The sequence below is a fragment of the Acinonyx jubatus genome, chromosome D3, assembly GCF_027475565.1.
Source record: "Acinonyx jubatus isolate Ajub_Pintada_27869175 chromosome D3, VMU_Ajub_asm_v1.0, whole genome shotgun sequence".
Taxonomy (NCBI): domain Eukaryota; kingdom Metazoa; phylum Chordata; class Mammalia; order Carnivora; family Felidae; genus Acinonyx; species Acinonyx jubatus.
In genome coordinates, this window is record NC_069392.1 from 62,039,405 (window position 1) to 62,055,117 (window position 15,713).

General features: G+C 37.0%; 1 protein-coding gene across 1 annotated transcript in view; it reads right to left on the reverse strand.

Moving 5' to 3' along the window:
• RIT2 (Ras like without CAAX 2) overlaps positions 1–15,713 on the reverse strand; it is a 363,856-nt gene that overhangs the window by 304,127 nt on the left and 44,016 nt on the right. The window lies entirely within an intron of this gene.

Below are 15,713 nucleotides of genomic sequence, written 5' to 3' on the forward strand. Positions count from 1 at the left end.
TCATTTTTCCCTTTTCCCCTCACTATGTGTCTCTTTCTACACACAACTGTTTCTCCCTGTTCCTCTCTTTCTTTCTTCCCAGAAGTTGCTGCCAGAAGTAGACTTTACCAGTATCACAAATGCCCATAATGTCAAATTATGGAATTAAAAATAAATGCTTTATTTGGAGGAACCCAGGTGGCTGTTGGTTAAGCTTCCAACTCTTCATTTCGGGCTCAGGTCACAATCTCACAGTCCGTGGGCTTGAGACCCACCTTGGGCTCTGTGCTGATAGCACGCAGCCTGCTTGGGATTTTCTCTCTTTCTTTCTCTCTAAATAAATAAATAAAGTGTAAAAAATAAAAATAAATGCTTTGTTTAATAAATAAAATTTTCATGTATTTCTAACAGATCTTCCCCTACTCTTCCCTCGGGATAGGTAAAATTAAAATTTTGGTGACATTTCTGAAAACAAAACAAAACAAAAAAACAAAACAAAACACCACAACTAAATTTCTAGTTTATACTTCAATGTAATGTTTGAATTTTTCCATAGACACATCTTTAATATTCTTAGAAACAACATAAAGGGAAAATAAACATTTAAAATAAATATTTTATTTATGAAGTAGGAAATGAAGACTAAGTGAAATGGGAAGAAAAAAGGAAGAAATTGCTATGACAAAGTCTGAAGCCAGGAGCTTATTACATATCAAGATTTGTTTTTAAACTCTTATTCTGGAACGATTTCTCCCAGAGAGAAGGGACACGCATGGGAGAGACTGCAGTGGAGTATGGCTAGAATATTTGAGGCAACTTAAAGACAGATGTTAAATTCGGAGTTTGTTTTCACTTTGTTTTGAAATTAACATTCTGATGTTCCTTTTCTTTACTAAAACGATGTTACACACAAGACGTCGGGGTGCTCTACCGGTTAGACCCACCCTGGGGTGGAAGATGGCTGGTTACACATCATGGCAGCCTTAGGAACTTGAGAGCAAACCTGGAAGCATAAGACACCAGTGAAGCAACTGGTGGAGGTTGACCCAGGGAAATTTAAGTCACCTGTGGACTCACCAAAGGATCTGACTTTCCCATCATGTGTTGTGCTGGGGCTTGAACCATTAAATTGGGAGATTTTCAGAGTTGTAACACAGTTATTTTAACTATCATTGTATTATATTAATCAGTGTCATCTTCCACTATATGTAAAGTTAGATTCAAAGCTAACTGCGATCAGACACAAGGATTGCATTTCTCTTTTGTAACCATACGGATAATATCCATTATCAAACATGACACTAAATGTAGTAGGTATTCGGTAAAGACTGGTGACTGACTTGCCACTGATATAAATTAATCCATCAAAATTTTTGAAACCAATAATTCAAAGAGATGGATGTTTTTAGGTTGTAAGATTACACTCAATTGTCAGTTTGGTGAAATGGTGAAGAGGATTAACACATTTTCTGGATTTGGGGCCATTTTCTTGACTTTGATAATTACATGTTTGTGTCTTTGGGGGACTTAGGAAATATTTTCTTTTGTTTCTTAGTTGTCTCATCTGCAAAGTGGGATTAATAATAATAATAATAATATATATAAATGTTGTTATAAAAAGTAAGTGAAACAATACATATAAAGCACTTAAACTCATGACTGGGTGATTCTAAGCCCTTAGTGACCATTATTATCAAGATTTTTTTTTTTTTTTGAGAGAGAGAGAGAGCACAAGTGAGAAAGAGGCAGAAGGAGAGGGAGAAAGAGAATCTTAAGCAGGCTCCACACTCAGTGTGGAGCCCAATGTGGGCTTGATCTCATGACTCTGAGATCATAACCTGAGCAGAAATCAAGAGTAGGATGCCTAACTTACTGAGCCACCCAGGCGCCCCTTATCAAGATTTCTAAAACTCTTTTACTTTGAATGATTTATATGATTTCTCTTTTCCAATATTGCATTGTGGTGTCAGGGTCAAATTAGCTAGAATACGATGTTTTTGTAAACCACAACCCACATATGTTCATATGATGCTATCCCATCTGTTTGAAATATAACATTTCAATCAACTGGTGTTTTGCTTTTATGAGTACACTTTGTTTGATAGTCCTTGTAGTATCCTGGGAATGCCAGTTGTTCATTTATTTTTTGTTGAATTAATGAGTTAGTAAAGAAGAGAATATAATCAATGTACTGGTTTCTAAAATTGTTTCAACCACATTACACTAAAATGAAAAAAAAATGGTTAGAGTTGTTTTCTCTTATTTGCTCTCTTAGTATACAAATTGCAACATTACTAGTACAGCTCTGGAATAAAAGTTAAATGAATTATGAAGAAATAATAAAACTCTCTGGAATAAAAGTTAAATGAATTATGAAGAAATAACTGACAAACCAGCATCGACGTATATGATGATGGTGAATACTGGCATGCAAAATCTCAAAGACAGGCTGTACTTCCCTTTATAAACAATGACACAGTAAGAATTACCTGGAATTTGTCCAGGGTTTGATAGAAAGATCATTGAGCAATGGTGTCAAGAGAGCTGCTTCTCACAATGGCTAATGCTGGCTCATTAAGTTAATACAGACAAATCACAAAAACAACTCTAGTTCAATTTCCTTAGTGCTAATCCACAAGGGCCATACTAGATATAGTATTCATCTTTTATTCTTCTGTACTTTTATTTAACAAGCAATTGCACTACACTTAGGTATTCTGTTAAATGTTGGGACACAGTGTTGAAATAGGTAAACCTTGTTTTCAAGGAATGCACAGTAGAGTGCAGGACACTAAATGCTATGATAGTTAATCACATGTTCTTATTTAGGCAAAGAAGAATGAAATGTAATCTAATCTCAGAGGTGAGTTATTATTTTTCTGACTGGGAGAGAGGCAATTCTGAATCTTGAATAGTGAATATGTATTAATAATGTGCATAGAGTAGGACTAGTGGAGACTTCCAGGCACGCTTTGGAATCCCAAAGGCTCAGGCAACATGCTACATTTAGGAATTTCTAGTAACTCAATATAGATGGAGCCCAGGGTGTGGAAGGGCCAGATGGAGGATAGAGAGAGAAGCCAAGGTCATATTACCAAGGGCCTATTATGCCATGCTAAACATTATGGGTAATCATGAAATGATTTTTTAGAAGGAAGTGACATATTCAGAATTGCATATTGAAAACAAAACCCATAGCAAAAATGAAGCGATAGATATGAAGTGGCCTTCCTGGGTGCAGGGATACCTGTTAGGAAACTGCTGTGGGAAAGTTAGGTAAAAAAAAATGAATGCTCAACACAAGGCTCCAGCAGCAGAAGTGGGAAGGGAGGAATGGGATTGATAAATATTACAGGAAGATAATTTGCTGGAATTAGAGACTGATTAAATGTATGAGATGTGAAAGAGAGTTAGTTTTGGGGGTGTATGGGGTGGTACCTCTTGCTGAGAGGTCACAGGAGTTGTAAAAGGTCAAAAAAGAGGACAAATTTTCATATAGGACAGGTTCAGTTTAAAGTTCCTGTTAATTTATAGTGGAAGACATTATCTAAAAATTGGACATGAGTCTAGAAATAAGAAGATGATCCCTCAAATGTCTTTTTAAATAATATTATAACTCAGTTTACAAAAAAAAACTCAAATAAGAAAAAAATTTTAGTGTTAACTATATGCTAGTTATAGTTAACCGTATATAGTTAACTAACTATATGCTAGCTATAGTCATTGGTCTAAATATGAATAATAGAACAAATAAATATCATTTAAGTGTTTGTCATATGCACTGCTCTTGCTTTGAAGTAGCTCATTAACTCAAAGGTATGTAACACTTGTTGTCTAATAATTAACCCACAAAATAGGAAATCAGGAACACAAAAGAAATGCTTGATTTTCAAGTCTTTAATGTATTTTAGGATACTCCTCTATTACCTTTTCCCAGAGGAGATTGATACTTTTTCAAATTAGAGCTTCCTTTGAGTTTCCTTTGTTTCCTTCCCACCCTTCCCCTATCTTTGTATGTGGCATTTTGGATTATCACAAGACTGCTTGTATCCTATATGACCTAGAGACAGGGTACTCAGAGCTCTACCAAAGTTTTACAAACCAAGTATTGCCAGACAATAGCCCCCTGAACAGTGACACTCACAGTGTGAATTCGTCCTAAGCTTTTCCTCCTTTTGCTGTCATTGTTCTTCTCTTCAACAATGGCTAATAAATAACAATCAAGTCCTTTTTCCTTCTTACTATGTCAACATTTAATTATTGTATTAACTTTTATTACATACATAATTAAAAAGTTGAATAATACCATTAATATATGTGAAAAACATATGAACCTAAATCACTACAGAAATACGGATGCTCTAAGGCATTTAATTAGGATTGTGTAAAGAATGAAGAGCTACGTATAGAAATGATTTATTAATTGGATTTATTTGTTTCTATTACAATGTCCATGGTGATTCATATGATGTAAAATCTAATTTGAAAACAGATGATAATATTTCCTAACTCTAACTTCCTGAATCATCCATGGGATTTAGCATATAATCCTCCATTCAAGACTCTCCTTGCATATTGAATCAATTCCAAACTCTCTGGTTTGATGCTCAAAAGCCTTCCTAATGTGATAGATTGAATCTGAACATAAAACTGTGAACTCCACACCTGTGGTTTGTCTCCAGCCATGTCTCTTAGGTGCTTGTTTCCTTCTTTGCCTAAACTCAGCACCCTTTAGCTCAGTTTTTCTTATTCTCTGAGAACTTCTCTGATCCTTCCAATCTTCAGGTATTCTAAATACCTTAAGCATTTATTCTTTGTCTCCTTTCTCAATTTCTTAATTTACTCTTGTCTGTTTTCCCAAGTAGCCTATGAGGGAGAGGGTCAGGAAGTGGCTAGGGGCAAACAGGAGATAACTGTTACACCTTGCTTGCTCATTGCAGGCACATTGCATGTTTTCTCAACTCTCAATAGTAATTTTATATAGACATTAGTATTTGTGGATAATTCACTGAGTCCCAGAGAGGTTCAAATAATTTGCCAAGTCCCCCCCTCCCCCACTCCCACACACACCACCTGTCTTTCAATGGGGAGCTGCATTTGAATCCAATGCTTTCTGGTATGTGTTCCTCCTCCTCTTAACCATGGCCAGAGTGTAGTGGATGTGGGCTCTGAAGTCAGGGTGCTGGCAGTGCTGCTGCTCATGAGCTGTGTGGACTATCTTATTAAATATTTTCTACGTTCTCTGCTAAGGATTTCACACACCTATTACTGGTAGGATTGTGAGCAAAAACTCTAAGCCATGGTAGTAAAATGATCCTCATTTTATAAATAAGGACACTGAAACACAGGGAATTTGGGTGACTTACCCAAGGTCATAAAATGGGAGCCATAACTGGACTTGAATCCCCAGCAGTCTAAGCCCATGCTCTGAATCACTATGTTCATTATTATGCATCTATGGGAAACTACCATTACTTCTTTAAAAAGCAAAAGTGCCCTTGTGTATAAAATGGATATAGAATTGTTCAAAGGATTAAATGGGATGATAGGGAAAGACTTAGCTTAGTAGCTTGCACATAGTAGTAACTAGATATATAATATTTGTCATTGTCTTCATTATTTGCCTGAAGAATGGGAGGGGACATGAATTCAACCTTTTATCTCCCTCTTTTTATCAAAAGGTGATTCTGTGCATATAGTTACTGCCTCATAAATACCTATTGATTACATTATTTAATACTAGCCATTTTGAAAAATGGTGAGGAGAAAAAAGGTAGGGTGTTCTCAAATATTGACAGATACATTTGTATAGTACTAAATTATTTTAGGTTTAAATCATTGTAAATAATCGAGCCTTGCTTTATGCTCCTTGTGGGAGAAATTTCCTCATTGAATCTGACATCCATTTAATGGTAGAAACCATCAATATAATCTGCCTCAGAATCTGAGTACTTGCCTTACTCATATTTGCCTACAATACAGCAGTTTAAATATATTTTGGACTCTGCTCCATCATTTTCTATCATTACTCCCTTTGGGATACTCTGATACTTAAAAGTACCCTCAGCAGATCACCTGGCATGCATCAGGTATATGGTACTCTCTATTTGCAATTCTATACCAGGAGAGGAAAAGTTGGGATCTTCCCTTTGTTGACAGTTTTACTGTGTCCCTACCTCCAAATTCTAGCCAGCCTCATAGCAAGGATGACAAGGCTAGAGTGTGCAGCTGGGTCAGGATGCAAATACTGGAAAAAAATAGAAGAATTGACAGCAGACAGGATAAGGACATCACCCAGTTGAGGGCATGGTTAGTTCCAGAATGAGATCCAAAAGTGTCCCTTTGAGGCAATTTATAAATGTGTTACAAATAAGATTAAAAAGATTACTGTAACTCAGAAAGAAGACTAATCTGTAACTTCTAGGAGCTAAATTGGATGATGTTAAGTAACATGTTAAATTAAGAAAAAGAAAAGAGGTACACAGATCTTCCTCAACTTGCAATGGTGTTACAGCTGGATAAACCTGTTTAAGTTGAAAGGAGAAGTTGAAAATGTACTTAATACACCTAACAGACTAAACATCATAGTTTAGCTTAGCCTGCTTTAAAGCTCAGAACATTTACACAAATCTGCAGTTGGGCAAAGCCATCTAACACAAAGCCTATTTTATAATGAAATTGCTGACTCTCTCATGTAATTTATTAAGTACCATACTGAAAGTGAAAAAACAGAATAGTTGTGTGGGTACAGAACGTTGTAAATGTATACATTGTTTACCCTTGTGATCCCTTGGCTCACTGGGAGCTGGGGCTCCCTGTCTATGCCAGATATCACTGGGCTGTCATATCATGAGTCATTAGCTCAGGAAAAGTTCCAAATTCAAAATTCAAAGTACAGATTCTACTGAATCAGTATCATTTTCATACTATTGGGAAGTCAAAAATCATAAGTCAAAACATCATAAGTCAGGAACCATCTGTAATAAAAGAAGAGGGTCCCTATGGAATCAAGAAAATTAATTGAAGAGAACATGGAAGGACTCATCTAACAATGTCTAAGGGAATATAAATGATATCTGCCAAATGATTATTTTAATCATCAGGAAGGTGGACTCTTAGAATAATCTGGGTAAAATTTTCCACAGACCTCTCTGATTTCTTATACTATGTTTCAATTTTTAAAAACTGTTTGCTTTCCTATTCTGTTTGTTTGGTATCTTGATAATAGAAGAGCTTCCTGGAATAACAGAAAATACGTTTCTGGTCATTTGAAAAAGAATCACTCTCATTGTAAATTAGCCATTCTGCTTCTTAAATTACTCTTTATTTTATAAAAAAAAATTTGATTAGGGTGAATTAGTCTCAGGATTTATTAATCCCATGGTGCACTCATAAAAGTTTGTTTTCAAATCTGAAAAGCAAAGATCTTGATTCTGTAGAGATGCTCCCATGGTGATATTTGTGGCTTTCGATCTGCTGATATTTTCATCTACTCTCTGGTTATCGAATCTAGCTGTGTGCACTGCATTCACCTTGGTTGCTGTTAAATGCATCAGTTCATGGGTACCCTCCAGACCTGTGGAATACGCCAGGGGCTGATATATTGTTATTGTGAAAATTTCTTCAGCTGATTCTGATGGTGCATTTGTTGTGCCTTCTGAATTACAATAACGCCATGTGTCTGAGAAAAGGGCAGCCCAATAAATTAGGATAGCTTTTCAATTGTTCATGTAAAAAAAAAAACTCAAAAAATAGAAAGAGGTAGGCATATTCGCCTTATGGATAAAAACTGTGCGAGCAGCCTAATTCCCTCTGTGTAGGGCCTCACGCAGGGCCACGTCCTCCGGTAGTGCCTGATGGATGCCTGATGATGAAAACAATGATGAAATGGCATTAAGAAATCAAGACAGAAATCATGCTCATGGGTCTTAAGAACTCTAATTAAGAGGCTTAATTAGAAGCAGATGAGCTTATAAGTTATAAGCAGATAAGTTAGGTCAGTCTCTCAATTCCAAGTGTATCTACCTCAAGTCAAAACATGATGTTCTTCAAGTTCCCCAGAAAAGAATAAAAAATGAACCTGATTAAATGATTAAATAAAATAGATTCAACCCTGTCCACAATAGGGAGGATGCATGCTACTTTTTTTTTTTTTTTTTTTTTTTTTTTGGTATTTCCTTCAGTAACTCCTTAAAGGCACAGACTAAAATGGTTCTTCACTGTGTTTGAGGAAAATGATGTAATTTAAAATATAGCACAAAGTGAAAATCCAGTTCCCACATGGAATAGATGACATTGTCTAGTACCAGGGGTACTACTGTAGGACTGATTTTGAGGTTTTGTGCATGCCGTTGGCCTAGGGGGGAATAATTTGGATACAAAGGAACGTAAAAGTTCAAACTATGGGAAACTATGGTCTACTAAACAAGGATGTAGGTGCAGGAAAGGAAAATAAATGAGCCAGGGGCAGGCAGACACTCTAGGTGTTGGCAAACAGGTCTTTAAACGTTATGGGTTAGCAATATCAGCCTAAACATCAGGACTCAATTCGGTGAACTCTGTACTTAGCCCTCAACTGTTCTCTGAATTTTATTGGCTTCCTTGCCATGTGTGGGTGACCTAGAGCACAGAGATGAATGTTTACACAGAGAAAGAGTCCAGTCCTCTTTGTAAAAGTAAGATTAAATGAGGACATCTCAGTAACATGTCTACATCTGCTCACAGTGGACACTCAGTAACTGCCCATTAGTATCTCACCCAAAGAAGCCAGAGGTGACCAGGAGTGCCCAGCACTGTATATGTTTAATGGTACAAGTAGCATTTGCACTTTAAAACTTACTGCTAAAGACAAAGTCCAGGGTGCTAAAGGATGACTCAAGCTCTCTGTAAAGCTAGGCCATCACTGCAAAACCCATCAATACCACAGCACACTGAATCTGAAAACGAACAAAAGTAATATTCCTCCCAAGACTGCACAGACACTGTCATCAAAGTTAATAAACATTTATTGCAAAAGATTATTGGGAAGCTTCCCAGAGCTGTTTTCTCCCAGGGAAATAAGTACTTACAGAAGTGGTGGTTTAAAGGTAACTCGATCACCCATCATATTTTAGGTTGAGAAATGACCGATAGGGGACAGTGTAAGCGGCAGCACTTATGAAACAAGAAGTCAGCACTTGACAGCCGTTTTATTACACTTCGAACATATTGAAGAAATAAATCAGGAAGGTAGTAAAGAATTTGGATTTCTGAAACCCTACGCTTGGGAACCCAAACCCCACGGAGTCTCAGAAGATGGATTGTAGGCACTGAAAACGAGTGAATTTTTCTGGGCGTCAGTAAGAACTTCTGCCATCATGGGTCCCCTAGGCCTTGCCAGGAAGAATGACCGGGACAACAGCTTTTCACTGACCAAAACTGCTACAGTCTTTGAGTTACCTTCAGCAAACAAAGCAAACTCCCTCTTTCATTCTTCTTGCCTTGTGATACTAATGTCAAAATAAACTTTTATTTAAATATATTCATAGGGTTTTGTTTTTCCATGATCTGAGTTCAGGAAGAAAGAAGGAAAGCAAGAAAAAAAAAAGCAAGGAAGCAGGCAAGCAAGAAAGTTCTTTGTTCTTGTTCTTACGATGTGGGTTAGATAAGCAATTTTAACCATCCCGGAGTGTTACATAAATGTGGGGTGCCAGTGGGGACTATTTCTGGATACAGAGTACATTGTGTTATTCATTTATTAAGGTGGGGAGAATTGTTACCAGAATGAAATGCTCATTCACATTTGTTGCATCCTGATTTTTTTTGGTCTCTTCTTGTCCCCTAATATATTGTTCTAATTGGCAGGCCTATTTTCTGCCCTCTTTGATACCACGATCTTACTTATTGTTTGAGTTAAATCACAGAAGGCTCTAGCCCTTGGCTTTCCCAATGTGAAGCACTATATATAAAATGAGTTACTGCAAATAAGACAAGGCCAGTGCCATAAACCTGTCAACCTCAACTCCAGGATTTTCTTTCCAAATAGCACCACACACTTTCTTGATATTACCTCACATTGGAAAAGGGCAAGCCTCTATTAAAGTTAGGCATTTATGAATCTCATGTTTCAACACATTCTCAATAATGTAAAGGATGTGGGGGTATTAAGCATGGATCATCTTGAATGGGTTTTGGTGAGGATTCATCACGTGTGTGTGTGTATTAAACCCTTCCCTTACAAGGGTTTCAATATTTAGTCAGCGTGCAAAACAAAAGGCATTTTAGTTTGGGTTTAAGATTTGGTGATAGCATTCTTCAATTTGCCACACTCCACCCCAGAGCATCAAACAATCATGGAACAGCAGATGTTGATATTTTCTCTAGTGATGGAGCTAACCTCCAAAGGATCAACACTTCCTTTTTTGTATATCATTTAAAGCAGAGCCAGATGCAGCAAATGGCTTTGGCCGAGAAATTAGAATTAGATCAGAAGCCAAATATCCTTAGGAGGATTTTTGTGCGTCCTGCTGGGCACACAATACAATATTGGACTTTCTGGATCTATATGAGAAGAGGCTACACCCAATGGACAAACAAAGCTAACTGGAACTGTATCGGGAAGATTTTCTTTTTAGCATGGCATCTGGTCAGTTTATTATATCTAAGTTAAAGTGGTAATTAAAATGAGCAAAAAAATGAAGTGAGCAGTGGCTTAGAAGTCAAATACTTCACTGCCATGTTAGATGGTTTAGAATCATAGTCTGACTGTAACTTTGTGGTCACGTTGAGCCATATATATATTTGATAAAAGTACTTACTGACTCCAAAATGAACTTTGGATCTACAGAAGGAGGAATCAAATATGTGGCAAACATGAATGAAAGCCTCAGCTGTGAATTATGACTCAGAAATTAAGATTCTACATTACCTTGCTCTTCCAACAGTGGTTCAGTTTGGGATTCTTCAGGGAGCTTGTTAGAAATGCAGACACTGAAACTACACCCCAGACCTACTGGTTTAGATCACATTTTAACAAGATCCCTGGGTGATTTGTATGGACACTGAAGTGTGAATACACTGCTCTATTATACTAATGTAGGTGATGTGTCCGTGTTTGTGAACATGAGTGTGCAGGACACATACATAAGAAGCACACTGTCGTTGAAAATCACAGTTCATAAAAGAGGCTGTTTCACTTTTCAACACACTACAGCCTTGAGCCTATAACTAATACTGTTCCCTGTCTTCTGCTTCTCAGAAATCATTTGCCCCCAATCTTTACCTTGGTTTCCCATCCCTACTGGCCTTACACCATGGGAAAGCTTTCACAGGGGCTGTAGGCTTGAGGAATGTGGGAATAAAGATTCTTCCCCATTCTTGCAGTGAAAGATGCTCTGAAATTTGTTTAACATAGTAAGAGTAATCACTAGTATTTATTGAGCACATACAGTGTACAAAACTGCCTTGCAAGGGTTTTCATACACATCATCTCATTTATCTTCCTAATAACACTACGATGTGGATACGATTATTCCCCCGTGTTATAGATGCTGAGAGTAAGTTTCAAAAACTTTAGTAAATTACCTAAGGTCAAAGTAGACCTGCAAGAGTCTATTCATATTCATATTCAGAATAGTCATTCAACATAAGCACTATGTTAGTCTCATTTTGGGTCATACCACCAAATTACAAGGATTTGGTACTAGTTCAAGCTTGAGCAATATCAGGATTTAATAGGAACTGTACCCAGACTACATATACATCAGAAATTTGACTAAGAAAACATCACTGTGTTCAAAATATGAAGACAAACAGAACTCAGTGAGTCCTCCATCCTCTCATCTTGCCTATATCAATTCAATGTTTATACTTGCATGGAGATTTTTTTTTTAAAACTGATACACATCTATTCCAACCTCTTTTGAACTTCTGTAAAACCTTACTAGACTCACATCACTTTGACTACTTCCTAACTTGAATTGCTCTATTGCCACCAGACGTGGAATTTCTCCAGCTATACTGGGAACCTCTTAATGGAGATGGGGACCTCCCACACCTCTGTCCTTTATCCCAGAGAGTAGATGGCACTGTGTCTTGCCTTCAGCTTTTTTTCCCCTCCTGCCTTTAGCTTTTAATGTGTTTATAGATTAATTGACTAGCAGGCTCTGGACAACCTCTGATTTTTAAAAATGCCCTAGAGTCGGCCCTAGAATTTAGAAATTTACACGAAGTGGGAAGTAAGCGACAGGTCATCTGCCTCCAAGGCAAGTTCAGGGACATTTGCATCAGGGACAGTTAGGCTTCAGGCACAGTCTTTATTCCCTTTGTTAACTGAACTTTATCTGTGAAAACACAGAGTTTTAAACAAATAAGTCATTTGAAAGGATGTAGTGAGAAGTACTTTTGAGAAAACAATAGGATTTTAGAGCAGGGGAAAACTTTACAGAGTACAGCATTCCAATTCCCTGAATCTGAAATCATACAGAGTAAAGAGTAACTCAGACCGGAATGAAGTCTGGTACCCTGATAGCCTGTCCAATATTCTCCTCTTTATTTGATGTTGTATCCATAGTCAAATACATTTACTGCTTTGACTAATAAACTCCCCAGTCAGGTAGAATGCGGAACACCACTAATCTCTTGCAATGAGGCACTTGATTCCAAACCTCAGAATGCAGTTAAAATGAGGCCAGAATAATTGAACAGATAATATTGTGCTTTTACTTCAGTGCCCAAGTGGTTGGAAAGGGGATCAGGAGATGCTCTGAGAGAAATCGCAATCCCTCAGTATTATTCTACACGGTATTTGGTACAGCTTCCACTGGCAGAGCTAAATCCGATATCTTGGTTGATGCCAATGACACTAAGTCCATGGAGCAAAAGATAAATAAACAGATGAGCTTTAAAAATATGGTCATAATCCTGAAGGTGAGACAGGAAATAATCAAAACCCTAGAGGAGAAAGCAGGAAAAGACCTCTCTGACCTCAGCCTTAGCAATTTCTTACTTGACACATCCCCAAAGGCAAGGGAATTAAAAGCAAAAATGAACTACTAGGACCTTATGAAGATAAAAAGCTTCTGCACAGCAAAGGAAACAACCAACAAAACTAAAAGGCAACCAATGGAATGGGAAAAGATATTTGCAAATGACATATCGGACAAAGGGCTAGTATCCAAAATCTATAAAGAGCTCACCAAACTCCACACCCGAAAAACAAATAACCCAGTGAAGAAATGGGCAGAAAACATGAATAGACACTTCTCTAAAGAAGACATCCAGATGGCCAACAGGCACATGAAAAGATGCTCAATGTCGCTCCTCATCAGGAGCAAATCAAAACCACACTCAGATATCACCTCATGCCAGTCAGAGTGGCCAAAATGAAGAAATCAGGAGACTATAGATGCTGGAGAGGATGTGGAGAAACGGGAACCCTCTTGCACTGTTGGGGGGAATGCAAATTGGTGCAGCCACTCTGGAAAACAGTGTGGAGGTTCCTCAGAAAATTAAAAATAGACCTACCCTATGACCCAGCAGTAGCACTGTTAGGAATTTACCCAAGGGATACGGGAGTACTGATGCATAGGGGCACTTGTACCCCAATGTTTATAGCAGCACTCTCAACAATAGCCAAATTATGGAAAGTGCCTAAATGTCCATCAACTGATGAATGGATAAAGAAATTGTGGTTTATATACACAATGGAGTACTTCGTGGCAATGAGAAAGAATGAAATATGGCCCTTTGTAGCAACATGGATGGAACTGGAGAGTGTCATGCTAAGTGAAATAAGCCATACAGAGAAAGACAGATACCATATGTTTTCACTCTTATGTGGATCCTGAGAAACTTAACAGAAACCCATGGGGGAGGGGAAGGAAAAACAAAAAAGGAGGTTTCAGTGGGAGAGAGCCAAAGCATAAGAGACTCTTAAAAACTGAGAACAAACTGAGGGTTGATGGGGGGTGGGAGGGAGGGGAGGATGGGTGATGGGTATTGAGGAGGGCACCTTTTGGGATAAGCACTGGGTGTTGTATGGAAACCAACTGAACAATAAATTTCATATGCTGAAAAAAATATATGGTCATATTTTATTTGAATAAAGTGCATCCAAGGTAATTCAGCAAAAATAAGCAAATGAACTAAAAAATGATCACAGAATCTCTTATATATGGTAAGAAGAGAATCTCATGTTAGACTGGCAATCAAAATAAGTCTTAATTAAGCCCTGTCCTTCTATAAAACCAAGTGGCCCACCCCACTTCAATGTGAGGAAAGTATCTTTATTCCTCACACAGGCCAAGGATGAGTACGGTAGAGAGCAGATGTCTAGAACTTTTTAAATCATTATTACAGCAACTAAATAGTTGACCATGGCATACTCTATGGAAAATTCTTACTACGCACTCATTTAAATTATTATAGCAATCCCTGTGACCAGATATTATAATCCTCACTTTATAGATGAAGAAACTGAGAATCCAAGATCCTGTAACCAGCACATCACATAATTGATAAATGATTGAGACAGACTTTGGCCTCAAATTTGCCAGATTCCAAAACTAGTACTCACTATCATTTTATGATAGATTATTTCCTTACTCCCTAAGACATTTTAGGTTTATTATTTTTCCATAATGATAAGTTTGCAACTCTATTAATTAGACTCATGTGAAAGAATATTCCACAAAATATATTGCTGTTTCTAAATCTTTTTTGAGCTCTCAAATGTTTTGGTGTAATATATAAATTGATTCACAGAAAATCTATGACTTTCTTGTTCATGAGAGAAAAATAATAAGTGTGGGGGACCAGACTTTTCTGCATGGTTCTGTAACATGGACCCTGGAAAGGTAACATGTCTTTAGTGTTTAATATGAATTGCTATTGAGAAATTAGGGATATAGTTGGATAAAAATTATTATAGGGTTATGGTTATATTTTTTATTATTATAGACTGATAACAATAAAACATTAATTTTGGTGTATAATATATTGTGGAAACATATTCGATATCCCTTCAGGATAGTTGAGAGTAAATGTATATACCATATTTCAACACATGGAAGAGGAAATTCCTCAAGATGTTCCAATTACAAATAAGAATGTTACATTCCCTTTCCCTCTATATGTTCTGTGTATCTCTACATATACTGTAATATAGTCTACACTTCTCAGTGGCTGAAGAGATTTTGTTGAGTCTTATTTTTTGTAGTTTATAATATGGGAATTATGAATCCTACTATTCTATTGGAAAGAAAATTGGATTATAATATTAAATATGCACTTTCAAATTGTATAATACTCCCAGAAATTTGATTAGCCACCCTTTGTCCCCACCATGAGAACCAGTAAATCTGGGAGCTCAACAACACTAAGATCATTAGTTTAAATAGACTCTCTAACAGCCTAGACTTTCTAGCACACTACTAAAAAAAAGTTAATACACTTTTGATAAATATTCATCTTACTTGACAGAGTGGAATGACTACATGCTTAAATATGTGTTAGTGATGCAGTATCAACTCAGTGCATGAAAAGGAAAAAGCAATTCTGACATGCAAATAGGGATCCAGAGTGGCATATAAAGCACTGATTAGACGAAGTCTCCCTAAGTCGAGTATAGTGTAGACAATAGAGAATGTGTGGCAGCCAAGATAAATGAATTTTATTAAGACAAAAACCCAGAAACTTATGGTTATTTTTAAAGGGGAAAGGCTGGGGACTTACTGAAGGTAAGGACATACTGAAGA